Raw genomic sequence first — 26,450 nt, 5'->3', positions numbered from 1 at the left:
TTCAGTACTTGGTGCCTTTGTCATCTCACATGTATTATTTGACAATACCCACAAAATACATTGACCTCAAATTGCTAAGTTTTTTATCTATTTTCACGCATCCAAAGAATTGAACATTAATTATGTAGTTGAACTTTTATTATTAAGTAATAAAAAGAAATACAAATGCACAAAGTCATCTGTCTGTCTGTTCTCCTTTCCATCTACTTTGAGAACACAAATATAGGTCATCAAACTATAATGCTGATAATATACAAAGAATATGCTGATTAGGCTTTGCAATTCTGAAATGATAAATCACAAAGAGCTCAAGCAGTGGTCAATTTAAACAATATCCAGAAATATTTTTACTTAATTTGGTATGATGTCATTCACTGCCATTGCCTTCTTGGTATCATACAAAATGCCCAGAAATTTCTCTCCCAACATCTTCCCTCAAAACAAAGCACATGCTTATAAGACTGTCCCTCACCTAACCAGACATTTTCTGAGAAGCACGTACAGGTATTTTTAACTAACTCAAGGCAACATTTGGATCTGTTAAACATTTTTCAACTCCTCTGAAGTCTTCGCTAAAACAAGGAGAGTCCATATAGCTTGCCATCTGCCTGACTTAAAGTAGTCTAAGGCAAGAATCATCCGCATGCAGAGTTAAACAATGAAATTTTCTAAGTGTATACATTACATGCTGTGAGAATCAATAACCTCTTCTCAAACCAGCAAATTGGTTTCAAGTATTCGGTCCACTGGTTACATCCAACAGCTGCAAATAAGAGGCCACCTCCTGAGCGAAAGGGAAGGTGGAGATGTATTCTTGAAAAATGTGCTCTCATCATTTCTGTTCTTCCTACTGCACAGATGATATTTGCAAAACTCTTTGGAAGGAATTCTGGATTTAATTTTAGGCAACCCTCTTTGTTGGAATTTTACTAATAAAGTTTTTTTTCTTTTTTTTTAAGTACTGTGTACTACCTCATTTAGTGAAAATAATTCATGGTAATTGTTTATATAATTTGGTATTTTCTAGATGTTAGAGTCTTCTTAACTTTGAATGAAACCAGATTACTCTACCAAAAATAATATTAATACTCTCTAGAAAATTTTAACTGAACTATCCGGACCTTCTACTAAGCTCTGCTCTGGGACTATTTGTCAGAAAATCTCCTCATTACAAGTAGGTTTTTTTGTGGCCCTCACAGGCAGGTAACCTGTTTTTTTTTTTTTCTCCTTTCCTTTCTTTTAATTCCCTGAGGACCACCCACCCTTCTCTCCAGTGGTCACTGTTTGTCATCGCCTTTGCAAATTGCCTTCACTCCCAGGCTCCCAGAGGGTTTCCAACCAAACCTTCAACCTTGGAAATCTCCTTTCATCTTCTTCCTCTTATCATGAAGTGTTTACCAAGAACTGTTCGCACAAAGTTTGACTACTTTTATTATCTGGATGAAAAGAGAGGTCTTCCTCCAGCAAGGCAGGCTGCTGTGTCTTCTATTTAAGTGCACATACTTTCAAAGGGACATTGAGGGAAAGGAAGAGGAACCTATGCTACTCAACCGTATCATCTGGCTTTCTGGCAAGATTTTCCTATGAATGGCCCCCGAGACTCCCCTCCATTCCATTACTCCACCTTTACCCCTGCTGACTACCAGTGTTGCAGACCTTAGAAATGCCTCTGATAGCATCCTCCTTCCATGGAGCTCTGGGAGTTGCTAGTAATTGGAGACCTCTTTCCCTCCATATCCCCTGCATCCATCTCAAGGCTGACAGGAGTTTAATAGATCTCAGAGGTTAAAACTACTATTTAAAGACATGACAGGTTAGGCAGGTTTTTATGGTATGGCTTGCAAATAATACGAACATTAATTATGTTTTATTTACTAATAATCCTACCCCATTATTTGTAAAAGGGACTTTAACTTTATTACTAATATCATTCACAAACTATCCGAGAGAAATTATGAATTACAAATAACTGAATGATACTTCCCATCTTTGAAAACCAATGTAAGCAGAGGCTGGTTTTGTTGTTGTTATTGCTGTTTATTTGCTAACTTTTGATTTCCGTCTGAGAAATAAAATACCTAAATACCTTTCCACATATTTATTTATTTATTCATCCAATATTTGTTGATCATACAGTTGGATGCTATGAGCAAAACAATAAAGCAGAGATTCCCTGCCGTTACAGAGCTTACAGTCTAGTAGAAAAGACAGCTAGATAATGGAGAGAAAACCTAAGAGAAATACTACAGTGATGATTGGTAAAAAAGACAGGTACACTAGGCTAACCTAGGAATAATCTGTAAAATCTAAGAGGCGTAAGGAAGTTGGGTGAAGGCAGCAGAAAACAATATTCCAGGAGAGAGAACAATATGTATAAAAGCCATGTAGCAGGGGAATTTGGCAAGGAAAGGTCCTAAAAAGCAGCCCACATAGGGACACAAGGAGGGAGTGGGGTACAAGAAGAGGCTGGACAGGTGGACTGGGGCTGCACCGGACGGGACTCTATGGAGAAAGTGAAGGAAGTCATGCGAGATAATGACTGCTGTGTCAGGGTGGATGGAGACAGACTCCACTGTCTGCTCTATAGTTGGCTGTTATCTATAGTTTTTAGGTATTTATCATTTTACTCTCTTCCTGCTATTTTATTTTAAAATTCCCTATTGTTTGAAAATAAAAAAAAACTACAGAGCCCTTCAGCATTATTCTACCAATATTTACAAGTCCATTTTTAATACTATAAGAGTCCCAAATGCTTTGCTAACACACACACCCACACACACACACCCACACCCATACACACACACACACACACACACACACACACACACCACTAGATTTCTGTGGGGCTGGGCTTGCCCTGGGGCCTTGTACCTGCCTGTTGTGCACATGCTTGCACTCCGTCCATCACTGAGTTACACCTCCAGCTCTGATTAGCATTTTTAAAGTACATGTGGTATCTTTCCTTTATAGATATATATTTTCTACTTAGTCTAATATCCTTCAGTGAAAAGAAAATCTGAAAGTTTGATGTAGTGGTGGAAGATTTTTAGCTACAAATAAGTAAAATCAATGAATCAACTTTAACACTATAGAGAGTTTATTATGAGAATATGAGTGTGTCTCGTGGAATCACAAGCAGAAACATAGAGGCTTCAGTCTTTTTTCTCCACTCTTTAGTTTGCATTATGGTTATATAATGGCTCCTGTATTTACATGATCTATGTTTAACCCTAAAGGCTGACCCTCAGTCCTAAAGATGGAAGTTTGGCCCAGCAATGGCCAGGTGTTCAATCTGGGAGATTAACTATGATTGGGGGTGGCTGGGTACAGCAGTTCAAGGAAGAACTAGACAACACCAATTCTGAGTTTCCAGAGAAAGGAGAATTGTTATGAACTTGGCTGACAGCCACATGGAGAAGGAGGGAAACAATAGCTCTTTTACTTCAATGAGCACATGTTAAGACCCAGCCATGTTTCAGGGCCAGCCTAGGCTTATGGATACAAAAACTGGTGCAAAAAAAAAAAAAAAATTCTACCTTCAGGGAGTATAATAACCAGCATGATACCTAGACCTCTATTTATATGTGATCACTTACCTGTAACATATACCTGAAAACTTATAATGTACAATATAGAACCAACATGAATGATATTCATACTGCAAAATCAACACTAAACATTATATTGGACACCAACAAAAAATTTTCAGACAGAATGGCACAAATTCAAAGTTTTATTCCAGTTGTTAGATGCTAACAAATGAGCAGGAAATACAAAATAAAATTTATCATGCAGATAACTTTGGTATTTCTATTCCCCATCATTCATCTCTCTGCAAGTGAAAGGGATATACCTACAAATTCATCATCAGAAAAAAAATGAACATTGAAAATGTACAACATGTCAATCAAGGTGCTAGGTAGGCCCCTACCTTAGGAGTAGAAAGCACATCAGATTTTGAGCCAGAAGACCTGAATTCTGGTCACATTAGCTCTGTGACCTCCTGTGTCTGTGGGGACGAGTTTCACATGCCTATAAAGTGAGGTTCAACCCTCCCCCTTCATTGTCAGCACGGGAAACAGAATTAAAAGAAATTACAAGCATGAGAGTCGAAAAAGAAGTACAGAGGAGGCAGCCCCCCCAAAAAAGTGTGGATTATGAATAAAATTAAGAAAATGGAAACTCACAAGAAGTGCTCTGAGGTTGGGAAGCTTGGCTGAAAAGAGAAGAGAATCTATGTAGATGCCAAGGTGAGAGATAAGGCTGCAAACTCAGACAGGAGCCTTCTGCTGAGTATTTATAAACATAAAACAGGCTGCTGGGGAGTGAAGAACAAAGGGAATAGATACAAACAGGCCAGGCAACAGATCCTGAAAGACTCCAGACTCCGGGTTTGATCTCCAGGTGGTTAACCCACAGGCTGTATGTTTCCAATTTTCCCCAATGCGTGACATGCTCCTCACTTTGCAGACTGAGCTGTGTTTAATCTTTTCTTTTCAAACAAAGCAGAGAAAAGGCACCCAGTGATTATAGTAGCTTTGGCCCACAGAAAAGAAAAGTTCATATTATTTCCTTCAGCTTTCTCATCCAGCACAATTACCCTTCCATCTTATGGCCTCGAATTCTTCTTTTATGTTTCCTTTTTATGATAAGCTTACATTCAGATTAACCGTCTCTCAAGAAGCTTTCATCTTCTTTTCAGTTTCTCATATTTTTTTGGCTCTATAAGATGATATTTTTGCATTTTCAATTTTCACTAAATATCCATTCATTTGTATGAGTATTTTTGTACATTTAAATGCCATCGGTCTGTAGCATTTCAAATCACTTGTAGTACTTTAGTTTTCTGTTGCTGTCTCAATAAGATTCCAAATGCAGAACAGGGGATGTAAAGCTCCTTTTGATTGAATACGTAATTAAAGCATCATTAAAAAAACACTACTTTCAGAGTTCACTTCTATTTTAATTAAAATATGCAATATCGATGGTGTCCATGTTTCTCCAAAGGGGCAAAAGCTGGGTCTGAAAGTCTTAGATTTTACAGTGATTTGTGGCCCTCTTAACCTCAACCCCACCCAACTACAGAAACAGATATACAGCACTTTTGTGTTATTAAAATTGCATGGGAGATGGGAACAATTAGGGGGAAAAAATCTTAAAAAGTCTCCTTGGTGTGGAAATAATAAAAAAAATAATAAAGTTTGAAGAAAACAGATTTAGGAATGTATATTTGCATAGCACATCAGGATAGAAGACAGTTAAATACAATCTTCCATTTGATCTCCACAAAAACCAGGTGAGGGGGCTGAACTTGTAGCTTAGTGGAAGAGCATTCGCCTCTCATGTGTGAGGCACTGGGTTTGGTTCTCAGCACCACATAAAAATAAAACAAAGATATTGTGTCCATCTACAACTAAAAAATATTTTTTTAAAGAAACTACATTTAATATATATGTGTGTATATATATATATATGTGTGTGTGTGTGTGTGTGTGTGTGTGTGTATATGTATATATATATTTGAAAAAAAAAAGGTGAATTTGGTATCTTTTCCAGACCTATCTTGATGATCAGAGAGGTTACTTTTTTTTTTGAGGCTACTTTTAATTGTATGACTTGGGTGGCAAATCCTCCCTCCATGTATGAAAGCACAGCCTATACATATTTTTAAGGCAGTTCAGCTAATATTGATATTTTAAGTAGGCTAATTCTTTGCATTGGGTCTGTCCATGATATTTAGGATGTGTGGAAGCATCCCTGGCATCTACTCACTACATTCCCATAGCAACTCCCCATCATACCTGATAGAATAACATTGCCCAATGTCTCCCCAGGGACAGAATAGGGGAAACCAGTCCTGGCTGAGAACCAACTGATCTGAAGCCTACTTATAATGAAAGATTATCTATTGTTTTTAAATTAATACATGTTGCATGGTAGCTAATAGTTATTGAGCATTTACTATATACAGACTTTATAACAACTGGTCATTTAATCCTCCCCAAAACTGAATTATGTGCCTATTTTATAAATAAGAAAATCTGGGCCATATGATTGTAGATAGCAAGTTGTGAAGGTAAAATATATAAATACTGGTCCTACATTTATTTTACGAGGAAATGCTTGAATGAACTTGTAGCTTAGTGGTAGAGCGTTCGCCCCTCATGTGTGAGGCACTGGGTTCGGTACAAATATAACTATTTCTGTTATAAAATTAATCAAAATAATTATGATTATTACATTTGCTTTGAATTTAAACCTAAGTCTGAGCACTGAACCACACCATACTATACTGTTTCAGATTCAAAATGTTGTCAGTTATTTTCAAGTTTACATTATTTCTCCTATGTTATTCAATTTTATGTACAAATGTCAATTTCTTATAGGTGTAATTTTTTAATTTATTGATTTGTTTACTCCAATATGCTCAAAATGAATTTATAATAAAAAGATGTTTAATATAAGAATATATACTAAAAATGTACTTAAAATTTTTATCTATATGCTTACTATGATCCCATTATTATAAAATATTTTGTATATTGTAGTCTTACACACACATATACACATATGTATACCCAGAAAAAAAGACTAAGAATGCATATCTCTCCACAGGATTTGCCTATGAAAAGTAGGAAAATGAACATCGCTAATTTTTGTCTTTTGCTTACCTATATTTTCAATCTTCTCTATGATAAGCATGTTTAATAAATTATACAAAGTAAGTATTTCTTTAAAAAAATAAAATTTGATGAATTAGGTAAATAAGGATAACATTAGGGGTAGAGGTAAAATGTTTTATGTTAAACAAGATACCTAATTTCAAATTGCTAGTACACTGAAAGAAGAGGAGTACCATGTCCATAGATAACTGCCGACTAGCCCGTGCTTCTCAGTTTTCTAATTTTCTAATAAGACTAATAAATATTCTTTTCCAAATTTTCAAAGATAATTAAATTTAGAGAGAAAATTTCAAGTTGCTCTCTTATATGTTTTTCTTAAATCTTATATATCTGCTTCTGCTTATTTCCAGCAAAATTACAAAAAGACAATATATGAAAAAAAAATGAGGAGCAAAAAACATCTGTGCAAAAACTTGACCACTCACATACCTTATCTTATGGAGTTGATAATCATGCAGACATTATTTCCTGTTCAGATGACAGAATTCAAAACTATTATTTCATGACTTGCAAATACTGTGACAGATAAACAAAGTGAATTAGACTGGGTTCTAAAATAAATCCGCACTTGATTTTTCTTTATACCTCCCATCAACTGGCATATTCTGGGAGACCATTACATTACTACTGGGCTCTAATGAATGAATACACTAAAGAAAAAGTGTCTTAGAGAGAATAAGAATGACAAATGACATGAGAGATGCCAGGCTGAGCCGGAAAGATAGAGAATGGCCAGTTGTTTACCAATTTCTTTTATTTCTCCTGGGAACACAAAGCTAGACAACAAAACCAGCATGCTTTTCATCTAGGTATGAAAACATGATCAATTTACATCCAAGGGAATGAGGGCAAAAGTCAGAAAACTACTTCTGAACCTGCCCCGTAAGACCTATCAGCTCTAGGGAGAGGACTCTGAGGAAGAGGAAAATTGCCTGATCAGGAATACCTGCATTGGAACAGGAAAAAATATCTTCCGTTAAGCCTCTGAAATTTGGGAAATGTTTGTTACATCGGTAGCTGCCCTGACTAAGACTTTAGTTCAACCTGAAACCACGAATGTTCAGAACCAATCCCAGAACTGGAAGCTCTTTCAGATAAGCTGCTTCATAAACTCTCTAATGAATGCTGCCGCCAATCTGTTTTGCCTTTGGAGACACAGAACCACTGTTACTAGGATAAAGGCAGGAATGTGAATAAAGTGCTTAAAGTCACATCTGAACAAAGGCATGTGAAATAAGAAAATTCCTTGAGGCTCAGGATATGGCTCAGTGGTAGAAAACTGGCAAGGCTCTATCTGCAGTAATACACACACACACACACACACACACACACACACACACATGAAAGAAAGAAATAATTGAGAAAAAAGAAATCCTTGAACTGAATGTACTTATACTTTAAAAGATCTGTTTTCATTTCTGTGTACTTTTGAAAATGGTGAACAAAACACATGCTTGATTTCAATATAGGCAGGAGATAAACATGAGCAACTAAAAACATGGCAAGAACAAAAACTCGTTTATCTCACTCCTGAAGAAATATGGAAATAAACTGTCCAACAGACCCAAGGTATTTATCTTAAATCCTATTATTTCCAATTAAACTTTATTGAGCATTTACTATGTGTGAACCAATATGCTTGTCATCAGAGATAGAAACATGAAAGAGGTTGCCCCTGTACTTGTACACACCCTGTTTAGGAGACAAGGATGTAAAGTTAATTCTATAGTATGAAATTGACATTCACTAGATATGCCCAAAGGGGCACAACAGAATACCAAGAACAAACGTTTACTCCCACCTGGAATGACTTCACAAAGGCAGTGACCCATGAGAGTCCCAAGTCTATGCTGGATAAAAAAGTAACTTCTTTTACTTTTCTTCTATCATGTGTAAATTAGTAGCTTTGACAGAATGCCATCTAATTACTCAGATAAGGAAATGCAATAAAAAATAGGGAGGCCCCCTTATCGATAAGAATTTGAATACATGCCAACCATTTATCTGTATGTGCCAGTCAACATCTGCTCATATAATATAAATAACAGAAAAAAATTAATTATGTAGTACTAAGTTTAAAATAAATATAAATGTGCTGCATTTCTCTCTGGAGTCAATAATTACCCTTGGGAAGATACTATGCAAATCCTTTTGTTCTTCAAACCTTTGCCCATTGTGTCTAGAGTTCATGAGTAAATCCATCTGTAACATCTGCAGTGGCGATTTTCTATGTTCTGAATTATTTTCATTTGTTTATTGAGATTCTACTGAAAAGAGACGGTTGCTTCTCCATATACCATTGATTTTCATTGTTTATGTACTGTATATTTGAGAAATCACTTACTTACTAACATGTATTTGTAACTTCCCAAAATATTCTCCTGGTAGATTCTTGGTCATTCATAAAGGTATGCAGAGTAGCAAAAAAATAAAAAATAAAGTGCCCAGTGTGCACATTCACAGCTGAGATCAGACAAGGTGATAAATGCCTCTATTTCAGCTCTCCTGCTGTAAACAAGTCTTTTTGCAGTCTAAATAGACTAAATAGTGCTATATTTTTCATATTTTTATCCTTCATTTGGTAATTTTGCTGGTTAAAATGTCCCTGATCATAATGAGGTGCTGTCTCATGTTCCTAAGCACAAGAAGCCAATGATGGGGCTGGGGATGTGGCTCAAGCGGTAGCGCGCTCGCCTCGCATGCGTGCGGCCCGGGTTCGATCCTCAGCACCACATACCAACAAAGATGTTGTGTCCGCCAAGAACTAAAAAATAAATAAATATTAAAAATTCTCTCTCTCTCTCTCTCTCTCTCTCTCTCTCTCTCTCTCTCTCTCCTCTCTCACTCTCTCTTTAAAAAAAATTTAAAAAAAAAGAAGCCAATGATGAGCCTTACAGAGAAAATACATGTCAAAGAAGCTTCTTTCATAGAGCATTCATCTCCAGGATACATAGAACTCAGAAAACTTAATACCCAAAGCCAAATAACCCAATCAATAAATGGACTAAGGAACTGAACAGACACTTCACAGAAGAAGAATCATGAGTTGTCAACAAATATATGAAAAACATGTTCAATATCTCTAGTAATTAGAGAATGCAAATTAAAACTACACTGTGATTTCATCTCATTCCAGTCAGAATGAGATGAAATTGTTACTTGTAACAATAACTGTTGGTGAGGCTGTGGGGGAAAAGGTACACTCATACATTGCTGGTAGAAAGACAAATTGGTGCAATCACTCTGGAAAGCAAGATGGAGATTCCTCAGAAAACTTTGAATGGAATCAGCATTTGATCCAGCTATCCCACTCCTCAGTTTATACCCAAAGGACTTAAAATCAGCATATTACAGTGATGCAGCCACATCAATGTTCATAGCAGCCCAATTCACAATAGGTAAGCTATGCAATCAACCTAGGTGCCCTACAACAGATGAAGAAAGAAATAATAAAAAAAGAAAATTAAAAAAAATTGTGATATACACCCACACACACACACACACACACACAAAAAGGAATATTACTCAGTCATAAAGAAGAATGGAATTATAGCATTTACAGGTAAATGGATGGAACTAGAGAATATCATGCTAAGTGAAAGAAGCCAATATTCAAAAGCCAAAGACTAACCGTTGTCTCTGATATGCAGTTGCTGACTCACAATAGGCAGAGAGGAGGGAGGAGTGGAGGTTCACCAGATTGGTCAGGGGGGATGGGGGGGAAAGGAGAGAGGATGGGTATGGGAAAGACAGCATAATGAATTGGATGTAACTGTCCTATGTTCATATATGAATACATGACCAGTAACCCCACATCATGTATAACCACAAGAAAAGAAAGTTATACTCCATGTATGTATGATATGTCAAAATATATTCTACTGTCATTTATAACTAAAAAGAACAAATTTTTAAAAAGAGACATTTTTCAGGTATGAGTTATACAGTGCTGTGTCTCTGAGTTCAGTGTTAATGAATCAACAAAATATATAAAACAAGGTATTTTTAGACAAAAATACATAAAACAATAAATACTATGTATTGATTGGTTAACCATGGGCTCACAGGAACCTCAACCTCTACTTCCCCTAGGAGCAACGGTTCAGTATTTGCTAGTTCTGTGTTCTCAGTGACTTTAAAAAACATAACACGAATATGAAAATCACCTCTATTTGACCAATTATTTGTTTATGTCACTATAAATTCATTGACATATATGTTATTCTATGGTTTATCATCCATATTATCATTATGAACTATTTTGCTCAAATTGTTCCATCTTTTAATTAGAATAATAATGTTACAGTGAAAAAAAAATCCAGTGGCAACCACCTTGGCTAGAGGGTCAACACCAATATCACCAATATCACCAATAAGAACACATGTTAACATCATGAATGCTGTGGTTCAGAGCACAGAAAAAGGATAAAGCACCAATTGTGTGGTGTTCTTGACAGGGACACATAATCTCAGACCAACAGTGAGAAGATTTTAGACAGGCCTGACTCAAGAGACATGCAGCAGAATAATGAATCAATCCTGCTTGTGGGTATCCAGGTCATGACAGACGAGGAACAACTGAGGACCTGTAGCAGATAGCTGGAGACTTGACATAATGACGACTGTAGGCAATGAGGAATTCTGAACGGAATCTTGGGAACAAATCAACAGAGATGGGAGTGGAAAGTTTCCACCTAAAGTTCAAAAGAAGTCTTCAGAGGGACGTGGTGCTGCACACCTGTAATCCCAGCAGCTGGCTTGGGAGGCTGAGGCAGGAGGATCTCGGGTTCAAAGCCAGCCTCAGCAAAAGCAAGGCACTAAGAAACTCAATGAGACCCTGTCTCTAAATAAAATACAAAATAGAGCTAGGGTTGTCGCTTAGGGGTCAAGTGTCCCTGAGTTCAATCCCCAGTACCAAAGAAAAAAAAAAGTCTTCAGATATGGTATGGTATGAATGCTAATATCTAGTTTTTTTAGATATTTATTTATTTATTTTAGTTGTAGTTGGACATAATACCTTTATTCCACTCATTTGTTTTTATGTGATGTTGAGGATTGAACCCAGGGCCCCATTCATGCTAGGTGAGCGCTTTACCGCTGAGCCACAACCCCAGCCCCTAATATCTAGTTTTGATACTTATACTCTAATATGTAAGAGGTTAACAGTGGATGTACTGACATAAATAAACCCTTGTACTATTTGTCATTTTCCTATAAGTCTAAGAAGAGTTCAGATTTTTATCACTGGGCAGTCTTGAATATCCTCACCTGTAGAAGTTGCACAGGAGGGCAGGATGAGGTGGGAAACCCCGTCTCACAGACCATGGACAGAGAGAAGTGTTCAATTTCCCAAATGATTTCTCTAAATCCCAAAAATGTTGGTCCACGGGGAACAAATGCTTTGTATTTTAAGATATTGTAGAAGACCTGCTTGTTCCTGAGCCAGATACTTGGCTTCTAACTGGTGACCTTGGGCAAACCATAATCTCAGTTTCCTTATCCTTAAAATAAAGAGGGGGAAACAAATAATCTACCTTATATGTCATAACCCTTAGGGTATAAAATCTTATGATTCTAAACTAATTTTACTATTCAGCATTTGAAATTGTGTACTGTAAGAATTCCCTTTTGGATGCTTATTTATTCTGCTTTCTTAGTAAAAACCAGCAGTTTTGACATTTTACAGGAAATCCATGAAACAAATCATATTAGTTTGAAGAAATTCTGCAGCAGTGCCCCCTGAAGCTCATCTATAAAATAGATGCAATTTACATGCTCACAAACAATATAAATATACCTAAAACATCCAGAATTATGCAGCTCTTTAAAAGCATCAGTCACTAAAACATTACATGGAAAAACAGATCATAAAAGTGCACATGTATAATGCTCTCCGATTAACATTGTCTCATGCAAATGTTTTTAGATGGAGATGCTGTAGAATTTCTGATAATACCAGGGTAGGATACTATTTTGAGAGACATAAGTTACTGATACAATAAAATGTATACTTTATATTGATAAAATATAGCACTAAAACAAAATATTTTTTAAGGACAATTATAATTTGTCAGAAGTTGCTAAATTGGCTGAGAACTTTAATTTCTGCCCATTTTGTGACATAAAATTGAGAAATTCTAGGAGAGTAGAATGAGAAAGCAGTGGAACTGGTAACCATCAGTGTGTGTTGGTCACTCTCCCATGGTGTCCGAGAGAGGTGGGGGAGGCAGAAGTTGAGTATGAACCTCTTGTGGGTTAATGAGGTCATTTCTCCTCCTCCCTTTCTCACATGAGAAATTCATTCTTTTTGTAATAGTTTAAGAAAAGAAAACATGAGAAACAAGGATGAAGACAATAGTGGAACTCAGTGTTTGATGCTTCACATGGGTAATAATTCTTTACCTCATTTTATGGAAGGCAAGAGAGGTACTCTCAAGAAATTAAAATTTATATATTTTGAACCATAGTTAATACATGTTAAATTATTCAGTCAAAAGCTAATAACTCATTAATGCTTTAAAAACACACCCTAATATATTTAATTAAATTTAATTTAAATGGTAAAATTCAATATCAAAAAACAATATGGTGACCAAATTAGTGTAGAGTTAATACTGAAGACATATCTATGTGGGTTTTCATTCCTACTTACCTTGCTCAAGTAACTTCATTCTGTAGGTCTTATTTCATCATCTTTAGCATGGGAATGATACAGGTCATACCACACAGGGTTATTAAATGAATTAATATACATAGTATAGATAAAATCCTTGGCATAATATATAGTAAATGCTGTGTACATAAAGATTATTAGTGTGATGTAACTTTATAACAGATAAATGGTATTCATGCACTTGCATAATTAATAAGCATATAAAGAAATATTGCAAAATATTAACAATGGTTACCTCTAGGTGGAAGGAGTATGGCAATTGTGTTTCCCTTTATTAGATTTCTGTCTTTTGTTTAACTTCCTGCAATATATAGTTATTTCCTCTATAATAAGAAAACACACATTGACTTAAAAACTCAGCAAGGTAAATAAAACTTTAAATCCACAAATACATTATTTTATGTCTTCCTTTCCTTTCAATGACACATTGTCTAGTAATTTCTGACCCAGGCAAAAAAATACCCATATGGATGGACAGCTCACTTTCACTTTCACTTGACTTGATCTTGACTGATGGTAGGGTGAGTTTGCAAGATGTTTTCATGGATGGGAATTAAAAATGATTTTAAAAAATGGAGGGAAGGTGGAAAGTAAAGGAGGAAGATCTCAAGGTAGTAGCAAAACTATGAAAAATAAGAGACAGGAGAGGAAGAGCTAAAAAAGGGAGTGCTGCCAAAATTCTCACAGGCCAAAGAGAGCTGCCAACAGAGCATCAAAAGAAAGGACCAGATTTTTATTGCAGGGTATTTTGTCCAAGAACTGTACCTAGGAAATAAGATCTATTGGAGACTGGTGCTCTGTCTGATAATATAAAGAGCTTGGAAGTTGTCAATCAATTCTAACAGAAGGTAAAAAGCTGAACAAAGTAAAAAATCAAGAACTCTTCTTAAATCTGTAAGAGAAGTGAAATCACACAGGGCAAGCTGCTGCTCCCAAACTGGAAAGACTGACAGGTGCATACTGAGAATCACAACTTATCAGGGCAGAAACTCATGAGCAGAAGTCTTTACAGGAACCAGTGTAGGAAATGTAATTGTTGGAGGTTCAGTATGGACAACTCTGAGAGTTAAAGGCACCGAGGACCTAGTCACAAGCCTGCCTCACCCTTGCTAGTTTCAAATTCTGGACCTCTACCAAGTTCTCACAGTGAATATCAGGGAAAAATTCCCTCATCTTTCCAGCAGAAGGGCAAAGGGAGCCATTTTGATATATGTCATAACATTTTATTCTATTTTAATAAGATCTGTGTTCAGGAGAGTCTGTTTGATCACAGCGTAACTTGCTGAGGTTTTATCAGAGCCTAAGTGATTTCAGGGAAGGGAAATACCCAACTCCAGCCCCTCCAGCCATCCTGTCCCACCTATGGCATGAGAGAAGTGAGAAGCACTTGTGAAGTTCAGAGTTCAAAGTCATGGTCTCAGTAAAAGATAGGGACCTAATCATTGACTGTGTTGGCTTCCCCTGAACCACACCATCACATTACTAGAGACCTATTTGAAAAAAAATGTATTTCATCTAGTACATCATGGTTGGCTATAAAGAAAACTTAGACATACTATGAAATAACACACAGGTTAAAGAGAGAGAAAGCATCTGAATCAGACAGATCATGGCAGGGATATTTGAATTATTAGACTGGGAATTTAAAACAAGTATGATTTACATGCTGAGTGCTCTAACGGGTAAAGTAGACAGCACTGTAAAACAGATAACCAAGCTAAGCAGAGAGATGGGAATTCTAAGAACCAGAAAAGAGATTAGAGATTTAAAAAACACCATAAAAGAAAAGAAGAATGTTTTTGATGGGCTCATTGGTTCATAACTCAGCTAAGGAAAGAATCTCTGAGCTTAAGGATATCTCAACAGACACACCCAAAATTGAAAAGCAAAGAAAAAAAAAACAGTGATTGACAAAAAAAAAGTTCTACAGCAATATCCAAGAAGTATGCATGGGGCAATTATGAAAGGTGGAACACACACATGAAAGGAATATCAGATGTCAAAGAAAGGAATAGAAGAAATGTTTGAAATGAACTGTGAATTTCCCCTAAATTAATGTCAGGTACCATAACACAAATCTAGGAAGCACGGAGCGCACTAAGCATGATAAACGACAAAACAGAGCAATACAAATGTCAAGTAGGCATGTAATTTATAAACCACAGAGAATTAAAGATAAATCAGAGACATTTATGGGTACGTTTTCTATAGAGCAAAGCAAAGATTAGAATTACATCTGACTTCCCTTTGGTAACCAGACAAGCAAGAAGAGGGCAATATTTCTGGTGTTGAGAGAAAAAAACCACCAGCCCAGAATTCTATACCCTGCAAAATTGTCCTTCAAAAATGAAGAAGATATAAAGAGACCAGTCTTTCAAGAAATGTTGTCAAAAGTTATTTAAAATGTTTAAACATTTAAAAATTATTTTAATTGAAAAATAATTGTGTGTCTTTATGGGGTATAATGTGAGGTTTTGATCTAGGTATACATTATAGAAAGACTCAATCAAACTAATGAACATATTCATTACCTTACCAATTTATCATCTTTTATAATGAAAATGTTAAATAGATTAAATTTGGATATACACACCAAAGTTAGATTACTGGATCATATAGTAATTATATATTTAACAGAAACTTGTACACCATTGATAAGAATATATGTTAGTACTGACATTTTGGAAAACAGTATGAACATTCCTAAAATATATCAAAGGGGTTCTTTAGAGAGAAGGAAATTGGTATAGTTCAGAAACTCAGATCTCAATAAAGGAAAAAAGAACATTAGAGAAGAAGAAGGATATAATAGATAATACATTGCTCAAAATAATGATAGCAACAATCTATTCAATTATGTATGGTTATGTGTGCATGCATACACACATACTTGTGTATGCTTATGAATTAGTAAAATTAATAATAGCAATTATACAATGATAGGAGAGAAATTGGGATTTTAGCATTTTTCTAAGGCACTCAGACTAGTGTCTTAGTCTGCTTTCTGTTGCTATAACTTGCCGCAGTCTGGCTGGGCACAGAATAACCTAGCCACCACAAAGCATTGTAGATTCAAACAGCAACTCTTTATTCCCGAACTCTCACCAACACTCTACCCACACTTCCCGTGAACACCCTGCCTCCATTTGGCTCCGAGCACCAATTCTCTCAGAATCCTTCGGAACTCCAAAGGAGCGGCCCCTGAGGCAGCAGGATACGCCCTAATCCTGGACCCGCCCTATTCCCAGCAGGATCCACCCTAAACCCAGAGCCACCCTAATCCCTGAGCAGGGTCACCTTTCAACCCCAAATGCCATGCATCATTCCTACTTGCTATGACTCTCAGTAATAACTGAATACCACTGACTAGATAATTTATGAAGAATAAAGGTTTATTTGGGTCATAGTTCTTAAGATTGAGAAGTTCAAAGTTGGATGGCCTCATCTGATGAGGTCCTTCTTGATGGTGAGGACTCTCTCCGGAGTCCAAAGGTGCACAGGGTTTACATGACAAAATAGATGCAAACATGCAACAGAAGTAAACAGGCTTTTGCAACATCTGCTCTTAAAATAACCCATTAACCCATCAATTCATTAATCTACGAATGAGGGCAGAGCTCTCATTACATAATCATCTCTTAAAATTTCACCTGATCTCATCTCTTAACATTTCACATTGAAGATTAAACTTCAACATGATTTTTTGGTAAGGATATTTAAACTATAACAACTGTACATGAAGCGTACAGTGGTATTTGAAAGTATACCTGGGCTAGTTGTAAATGTATATTGTAAACTCTAGGGAATTCATTACAAAAACTAATGAAATGTTAAGAAAGGAGAAAAAGCAAATTATTTAAAATATTCATTTACAATCATAACACTCAGAAAAAGAATGGAAGACAAAATACAGGAACAAAGGATAAGAGGAGGGAAGTAGAAAAGAGTAACAAATGGTATATGTTAATCCAAAATTCTATCAATAATCTCTTTGAAATTCAATGGTCTAAATGCACCACTTAAAGAAAGATAGATCATCTACAAGAAACTCACTTTAAGTGAACAACACACATAGATTAAAATTAAATGGGGTTCAATTATCCAAGAAGACATCACAATCCTTATGTGTGTGCATCTAACATGAGAACATCAAAACATGTGAAGTAAAACCGATAGAATTACAAAGAGAAATAGATGAATCCACTATTATGGTTAGGAACTTCAATATCCCTCTATGAGAAACAGGTCTTACAGGAAGAAAATCATTATAGTATAGTTGAACTCAACAATACCATAAATTAACTGGACATAATGGGCATCTACAGAACAATTCATCCAACAATAGCAGAATGTGCTGTCATGTCAAGTTCACATGGAACATTCACCAACAGCTCACATTCTGAGCCACAAAACATAGTTTAACAAACTGAAAAGAACAGAAATCATACAATGTCTCCTTTCCAACCAGGATGGAATAAAATAGAAGTCAGTAACAGAAAGATGGCTTGAAAAACCCCAAATACTCGGAGATTAAACAGAGGTAATCATAAGGAAATTTCTTAAAAAAATTTTTTGAACTAAAGTAAAAGAAAAACACAATTTATGAAAATTTATGGGATACAGTAAAAGTAGTGCTTGGTTTAAAAAAGTATAGCATTATTTTTGTATATTATAAAAGAAAAATTCTAAAATGATTTATCTAAGTGTCCACCTTAGGAAAGTATAAAAGTGTAAATTAAATCCAAAGTAAGTAGAACACTTTCTAATAATGAAATGAAATAATGAAAATTAGAGCAGAAATCATTGGAATTGCAAAGAGAAAGTCAATGGAGAAAATCTACAAAACCAAAAGCTTTCTTTGAAAATTTAAGTAAATTTTACAAGCCTTTAGTTAGGCTGCTAAGAAAAAAGATCAAAAGCTGACCCAAAAAATCAATAGAAGAAATTAAAGAGAGGACATAACTGCAGAAATCATGGGCATTGAAAGGATAATAAAAGATAGTATGAGCAACTCTATGCCCCAAAATGTGATAACCTAGATGAAATGAACTAATTCCTTGAAAGATACAATCTGCAGAAATTCACACAACAAGAAATAAAACTTTGTATGGATCTCCACCTGATAAAGAAATTGAATCAATAATTAAAAACCTTACCCCCACCCTCCCCAAAAGTCCCAGATTCATGTGGGTTTATAGATGAATTTTACCAAACATTTATGGAAGATTTATCGATTTTATACAATTTCTTTCAGAAATCTGCAGCAGATGAAGTACTTCACAACTCATTCTATGAAACCAGCATTACTTTAACACCAAAATAAGACATAAACATTACATGAAAAATCATAAACCAATATCTCTCGTGAACTAGACAGAAAAATTCTCAATAAACTTTTAGCAAATAAAATCCAGATAAGGATAAAATAATTATATGTACTATGATACAATGAGATTTATCCCAGATATACAGGAGTGTCCAACATTCAAAAACTAGTTATTATCATGCATTATATCAAGAAAAGAAGAAAAATCACATGATCGTATCAATAGGTACAGAAAAAGCATTTGACAAAATGCAATATACATTCAGGATAAAAAACTCTTAGTATACTGGGTATAGAAGGGAACTTCTTCAACTTGAAAACAAATATCTTCAAAAACCTACACCTAATATACTTAATGTTGATAAACTAGAATATTTTTCACTAAGATCAGAAATAAGGCAAGGACATTCCCTCTCACCACTGGTTTTCAACCTCATACTTGAAGTCTTTAATTATTGCTAATGCAATAAGGCAAAAAAGGAATAAAAAGATGTATATATAGGGAAGAAAGAAATAAAAATATGTTCACAGATGATGATTATCTATGTATAAATTTCAAATGATTCAATGACAACCACAGAAAAGATCTTGGAACTAAAAAGTGATTATAGCAAAGTTTTAGGATACAAGGTTAATGTAAAATAACATAATTATTGATTCAATTTCTTTATTAGATACAGACCTATTCAAATGGTCTATTTCTTGTTATTAAAATGTCACTTGCTTCCCTATATACTAGTAATGAACAGATGGAATTTAAAATTAAAAACTAAAGAGTATTTGTATTACCACATTAAAAATGAAATATTTATCTATCAAAATATGTACATTTTGTTGTTAGAAAACTTAAAAATCCAGATGAAATAAATCTAGGAAGAACTAAATAAATGGAAACATGATCCACATTCATGGATAGCAAGACTTAATATTGTCAAAATATCAGTCCTTCCTAAATTGACCTATGAGTTCAATACCACCTCAACAAAATCCTAACAAATTATCTTGTGAGTATAAGCAAACTGATTCTAAAGTTTATAGGCACGGGAAAAAGACCAAGAATACCCAATACAATATTTAAAAGGAAGAAGAAAATTGGAGGACTGACAGTATTAACATCAAGATGTTCTATAAAGCTATAGTAAATCCAGATGAAGTGGCATTAGTGAAAGAATACAGAACTAAATGGAACAGAAAGAAACCCAGAAATAAACCCAAACATATACAGACAGCAGATCTTTAAGAAAGAAACAGAGAGCAGATCTTTAAGAAAGAAACAGAGATACAATGGGGGAAAAAAGATTCTACTCCCTTTATAGGAAAAAACTCAAGTGGATCACAGAATTAAATATAAAACACAAACTATATAAATCCTAGAAGATAACATAGGAGAAAATTTAGATGACTTCAAGTTTATTTTTTTAAGAGAAAGTGACAGTGAGAGAGAGAGAGAGAGAGAGAGAGAGAGAGATAATTTTTTAATTTTTTTTTTTTTTTTTAGTTTTCGGCAGACACAACATTTTTGTTTGTATGTGGTGCTGAGGATCGAACCCGGGCCGCACGCATGCCAGGCGAGCATGCTACTGCTTGAGCCACATCCCCAGCCCATGACTTCAAGTTTAGAGATGAGTTTTTAGATAGATAAAACATCAAAGGTAAATCTATTTAAAAGTAATTAATAAGTCAGACTTTATTAAAACTAAACATCTTTATGAGAGATATTTTCAAGAACATGAAATTACAAGTCACAGACTGTGATAAAATACTTGCAAAAGACAAATATAACAAAGGCCTATTATCTAAAATACACAAAGAACTCAAAAATTCAATAATGAGGAAAAAGCCAATTCTATTAAAAATGGTCTAAGCATCTTAACAACTCACCAAAGAAGACATACCGACACAAACAAGCATATGAGAAGGTACTCCATATCCTATGTCATCAGAAAAATGCAAATTAAAATGAGATACCCCTACACACCTATTGGCATGGCTAAAATCCAGATCACCGAAACCACCAAATGTTCCACCAAGGATATGGAACAACAGGAGCTCTCATTCATTTCTGGTGGAAATGCAAAATGGTGCAGCCACTTTGAAAGACAGTTTCTTACAGAACTGAACACACTCTTACCATAAGATCCATCAGGTGTGTTTCTTGGTTTTTACCCAAAAGAATTAAAAACTTGTGTCCATATAAAGATATATTCATGGATGTTTATAGCAGCTCTGTTCACAATTATCAAAACTTGGAAGTGACCAAAAAATCCTTTACTAGATGAATGGATAAATAAACTGTCACTCATCTAGACAATGGAATATTAGTAAGTATTAAAAAGAAATGAGTTATGAAATCATGAAATGACACAGAGGAAACCTAAACACACTAAATGAAAGAAGTCAATTTGAGCAGATTTCATGCTAAATGATTCCTGCTTTATGACCTTTCAGAAAAGGTGAAAGGATAGAGACAATAGATCAGAGGTTCCCAGGGATTGGGGGAAAGAAGGGATAAATAAGTATAGCACAGACGATTTTTAATATGATGAAACTATCCTTACAATATTATAATGGTGGATACACTTATTCATACACTTGCTCAAACCCACAGAGTGTAGAAAAGCAAGAATGAATCCAAAGGTTAACTGTGTGCTCTAGGTGATAATGATATGCCAGTATGGGTTTCTGGGATGTACCACCTGTGGACAGTGTTGATAATTGGGGAGGCTAAGCATATGTGAGGATATGGGTATGTAGGAAATCTCAGTACTATCCACTCAATTTTGCTTTGAATATAAAACTTCTCCAAAAACAAACAAACAAACAAAAGACAACTTTAAAAAGCTATTGGATATCTAAAACCGAGAATATAATTAGAGTTTACTGTGATGAATGAATCTTGTCACACTGCTGAGTAGCCATTCTGAATGGCTCTTTTCCACTCCTGCTCATAGGTTCATGATTATTTTTATTTCATTTCAATATTTTGTGAAGACTTCTGACAGTGATAAGGATCCAAACCACCACCAGATTAAAGAACTTTTTATTTACACTTCCTACTCTAATTAAACATCTAGTTTATTCTTGTTACCCACACAACTGTAAAACTACTATAGAAGGCCAATGACCTCACATAACCCCTATGTAGACTGGGGAGCAACCTCTGATGCCCTTTGCTCTTGGATCAGGAACTTCCCTTAACAAAACATGACGCTACTGACCTACCACTAGGAAAACTGTTCCAATGGGGCTAATATCTGGTGATTACCCAACCACTTGTAGTACTACTAAATTGTCCCCAGGGATCTATTTGCTATAGCTGACCATGGCGAAAGGTATAGCCAGTGACCACAGGAAAGATTCAAGTTGACAATATAACTAAGGCTTGAATCCATGCCTTGGTTCATTAAATTGATGAACCAAATAGCTGTCCACCATTCAGTCAAGATAGGATTAGAATTTAGACAATTGCAAAGTAAGATCTGGCAGGCTCTGAACATAACTATAATTCAATTCCACTTTTTTTTTTTTTTTTTTTAGGAATGGCTAGAGGATATTTACGGGTAAATCCTACATGAATTATTAGAAGTCACTAAACATGTTGTTAATAAACTAAACATAGTATGTTACCAGAGACTACCAAGGATTTAGTCCATATTTTCCAAAAATAGTTTAGTGTCAAGTAATGTTTACCAACATCTGATAGCTCCCATTGGGCATGCTCCACATACAAAAAGAATTCTTGCAAATTTTTAGAAAGGATATTTAGGAAGGAGCCTCACTACTGTTGATTTGAGTTGATTGGGTTTTTAATTAAGATTAATTTTCCTTCTTAATTATAAATTCCTCTTAATTTATCGTCTTCATTATGGATTTAGCTTTCTGTGGGTTGTTCAGAGAATAACAACAAATACTGTTTGTTTAGTCCTGGCCCTATGCTGAAATCTTTACATGTCATCTGTTGCCCTTAATTTCCCTTTGAGACAGATATTAATATCATTCTTATTTTACAGATGAAGAAACTAAGGCACAGAAAAGTAAGCAAATTGCCTAATATTATACAACTGGATACTGAAAAGCTAGTATTCAAACTCAACAGACACTTACTATAGATTAAGGAGTCAGAAAACTTTTGGGGTTAAGGACCAAATACTAAATATTTTGGGCTTTGTTGACCATATTGTGTCTGCTTGACTCTGCTGTTGCAGCCCCCAAAGCAGTCACAGACATTACATGAACAAATGGGTGTGGCTATAATAAAATTTCATTTATAAAAACAAGACACAGGCAGAATTTGGCCTGTGGGCCATAGTTGGCTAATCCCAGCTCTGTGGTCCTCACTCTTAACCATTATGCCATTAACATTTTGCCTCTTAGCTTTCAGTAAAACATATGCATTTTATGAGACTGAAATGCCCTAACACTCTACCAAGATACAAAGGCATTACAACTCAAATATTCATCATCTAAGCCCTTACTGATAAAGGAGATAGAAAATATATGCCTGTACAGGGGTGTACATTCATTGATGATGTGATAAAATCTTGTTTGATTTCTTCCTTTTTTTTGCAACTTGTAATCAAAATGAGCATTCGATTATTAGATTATTTGATTATTTAAATTTATTCCACAATGTTCTAGGATGTAAAATATTTATATAGGCCTGTCATTTTAAAGGTCAATATGTAAGCCACGTGTTTTGTTTTGTTTTATTTTTATGATCCAGATTTTAGGCCTGATGCTTTATTTAATCTTGTTGGAACACATGAGGGAGGGAAGTGAAGGGATCTTTTGAGCCACTTTGGATGGCTGTAGTCCAAAATATTTGAGAGTCACCACATTGTGGGAGTGAGCCAGGGAAGCTCTAGGGCTCTTTGGCGCCTGGGATACTACAAATGGCAGCAGTGAGGAGTGGGGATATTCTATTATGTTCAGCAATAGTCTAATGTGATGGTTTCTGTTAAGGACTAAATTGTGGCCCCACCCCCAGTTCATAATTTGAATCCCTAACCCCCATGGCTATATTTAGAAATAGGGCTTTTAAGGAGATAATTAAGGTTAAGTGAGGTCATTAAAATAGGTCCTGAATCCAAAAAAATTGCCTGTCCTTGTAACAAGAGGACAAGACACCTTGGCTGGCTCACTTGCTTTTGCAAGTGCTCCCTATTTCCCGTCTTCCCTCTCTCTCCCCCTCTCCCCCGCCCCATCTCAGTGCACACTTAGAGAAAAGGCCCTGTGAAGGTGCAGAGATAAGGCAGCCATCTGCCAGCCAGGAAGAGAGGCCTTGCCACAAGCCAACCCTCCTGGCACCTTGATTTTGGCCTTCCAGCTTCCAGAATTGGGAGAAAATAAGTGTCTGATATTAAAGGTGCCCAGTCAGTGGTGTTTTGTTATGGCAACCTCAGCTGACTACTAGGGTGAAAAATTTGAGGTAGAAAAATTATATGAACTTCCATAAGCTATTAGTTAACAGTGTATTCATTGCCAGTTGACTGTGAGATATGTTACACATATATAAATACACAAATAATTAGAAACAATGAATTCAGTAATACCTATATGTTAGTAATCATCATAATATATAAATATGTTTTGGAGAAAAAGTTGTATATATATTTTATATATGTATTATTATTTTATATTTAATCTGAAAATAATATTTATCTGTTTTCAGAGTTGACCCTTTACAATAGTAACTCCAACTGACCCACTGGCATGCCTGGTCTTTGGGATACAAATAATCTATTCCCAGCTCCTTTGAATTCTGGCTAAATCAGCTTAGTCCCTCTTCCATAGCTGCCTCCCTTATGAGGGCATGGCACACAGAATGAAATGTGTCAGTCACAGTTTGAGAAAATGATCTAATATCAGGGATCCCATAGTCAGGACAGATTTTAGGCTAGATAAGCATCATGGCTTCGATGTGAATAAAAACTGACCTGTAGCTATACAACTTATTACACATCAGTCATATTTATCTGAGACTGAAGTTCACTGGGAAGAAGCACCAACCTCTTCATCTTAGACTTGCTTCTATGTCCCTCGTAGCATTTGTGATTGGAAGAGCTTAATTAATATTGATTACCACAAGAGGCATTCAAGCCAATTGTTTTGTTTCCAAACCTCGCCCATCATCAGTATCAACTAAGGAGCTTAAAACAGAGTGTTACAATGCTGCCCTGAGCATCACTAAAAACAGCATGTTTATTACACTCTGCTTTATTAATTCAGATGCAACCATTCAGAACCATTTCCTATAGTTACAGGTGGAAACTATGCTAGATAAATTGTCATCAGTGACCTCAATTAATGGCCACCTCATATCCTCTCTCTTTGCCCTATAAATTTGTAGTGCCCTCTCACTCTGAATCTTGAGATACCCAAGTGGCTTCCTGTAGCCAAGAGAATTTTAGCAAACTTTTCACAAGCAGAAACTTGAGAAAGAGCTTACCTGCATAATTCTATTTCCTCTCTTCAGTTCCCAAAGATCCTAGGCTAGCCTGCTGGAAGGATAATATGAGAGGCACATGGGAAGAGCTGAGTCATCCCGGCCAAGGCCAGGCTTGACCAGGCAGCCCCCAGCCTACTCACTAGCTGACTGCAAATACATGAGTAAGCCCAGCTAAGATCAATCAAAACCAACACATACCTGCAAAACCACCCAGTGAACTCTAGACCTGGGAGAAATAACAAATGGCTCTTATTTTAAACTACTAAGGTCTAGATTGTTTTATAACATCACTAACTGTTACAACTACCATTGTGCAAATTGAACAGAGAGACAGGGCATCTAAATTAAAGAATGGGCATTGATGCTGTCAGAGAGTCTTATCGAAAGTTTTGATTTCTATTCTGTATCATAAAGAAAAGAGAAAAGGGGGATTTTCCAAAGTCAGGTCTCTGGGAAATACTAAGTTAAAGATTAGCTGGTTTTGTTGCTACAGAATTTTAAAGCCTTTTGTTTAATCATGGGAAATCTTCCAAAGGAAGCGCTTGTAAGAAATGTTTCTGAAATTCATTTGACCATAGAACCTTCTCTATCCTCCACACCATGCTAAGAATCACACAAAATGAATATCCCTAGGATATACGTTGAGACATTATTTAAGATGAATTGTTCTTTCTGCACTTCAGCATGAAAGTTATAAGAAGAAGAATTGAGACTACATAAAGGATCCAAACAAGATTTATCAACTCTAAGAATTAACCAAAGATGGACTTGCTGACCTTGTAAGCGGTGACCCTAAGCCACAGGACTGAAAGCACTCGTAGAGAGATGAATATGAGGTTTAGATAATTTTTATGATGACTAGTTTCCTCCACCTGAATTCTTATTTCCCAATAGCATGGCGAAGAATAGATTACTTCTTTCTGTTGTAAACATAGTTAAAATGTCAACCTGGCCAGTCTATGGTGCCCCATTTTTTTGGTTAAACACTAGCCTGGATGCTGCTATTGGTGGTGCTTTGTCAAAATGATTGATATTTTAATCATTAATATTAATCAGTGCTTTTAAGTAAAGTGGATTAATGTGGGTGGGTCTTATACCATCATTTGAGGGTCTTAAGATCAAAACCTGAAGTTTCACACAGAAGAAGGATTTCTGTTTCAAGCCTGCAATACAAAACACCACCCCAATTTCCAGTCAGTGGTCTACCCTGCAGATTTTGAAAATCCCATAATCCTGTGACCAAATTCCTCAAATTAACTCTTTTTCTTTAATTCTCTATCATGCGTGCACACCCACACACACACTTATTAATATGTGTAT

At 35.6% G+C, this 26,450-nt stretch overlaps 1 long non-coding RNA gene across 1 annotated transcript in view; it reads right to left on the bottom strand.

Annotated features, from left to right (window-relative positions):
• LOC308642992 overlaps positions 1 to 26,450 on the bottom strand; it is a 152,506-nt gene that overhangs the window by 76,662 nt on the left and 49,394 nt on the right. The gene's annotated exons all lie outside the window — the stretch shown is intronic.

Source organism: Spermophilus citellus (genome assembly GCF_964194105.1).
Source record: "Spermophilus citellus genome assembly, chromosome: 2".
NCBI classification, from domain to species: Eukaryota; Metazoa; Chordata; class Mammalia; order Rodentia; family Sciuridae; genus Spermophilus; species Spermophilus citellus.
Note: the sequence above shows the minus strand (reverse complement) of the source record. Positions and strands in the feature narration are given on the sequence as shown.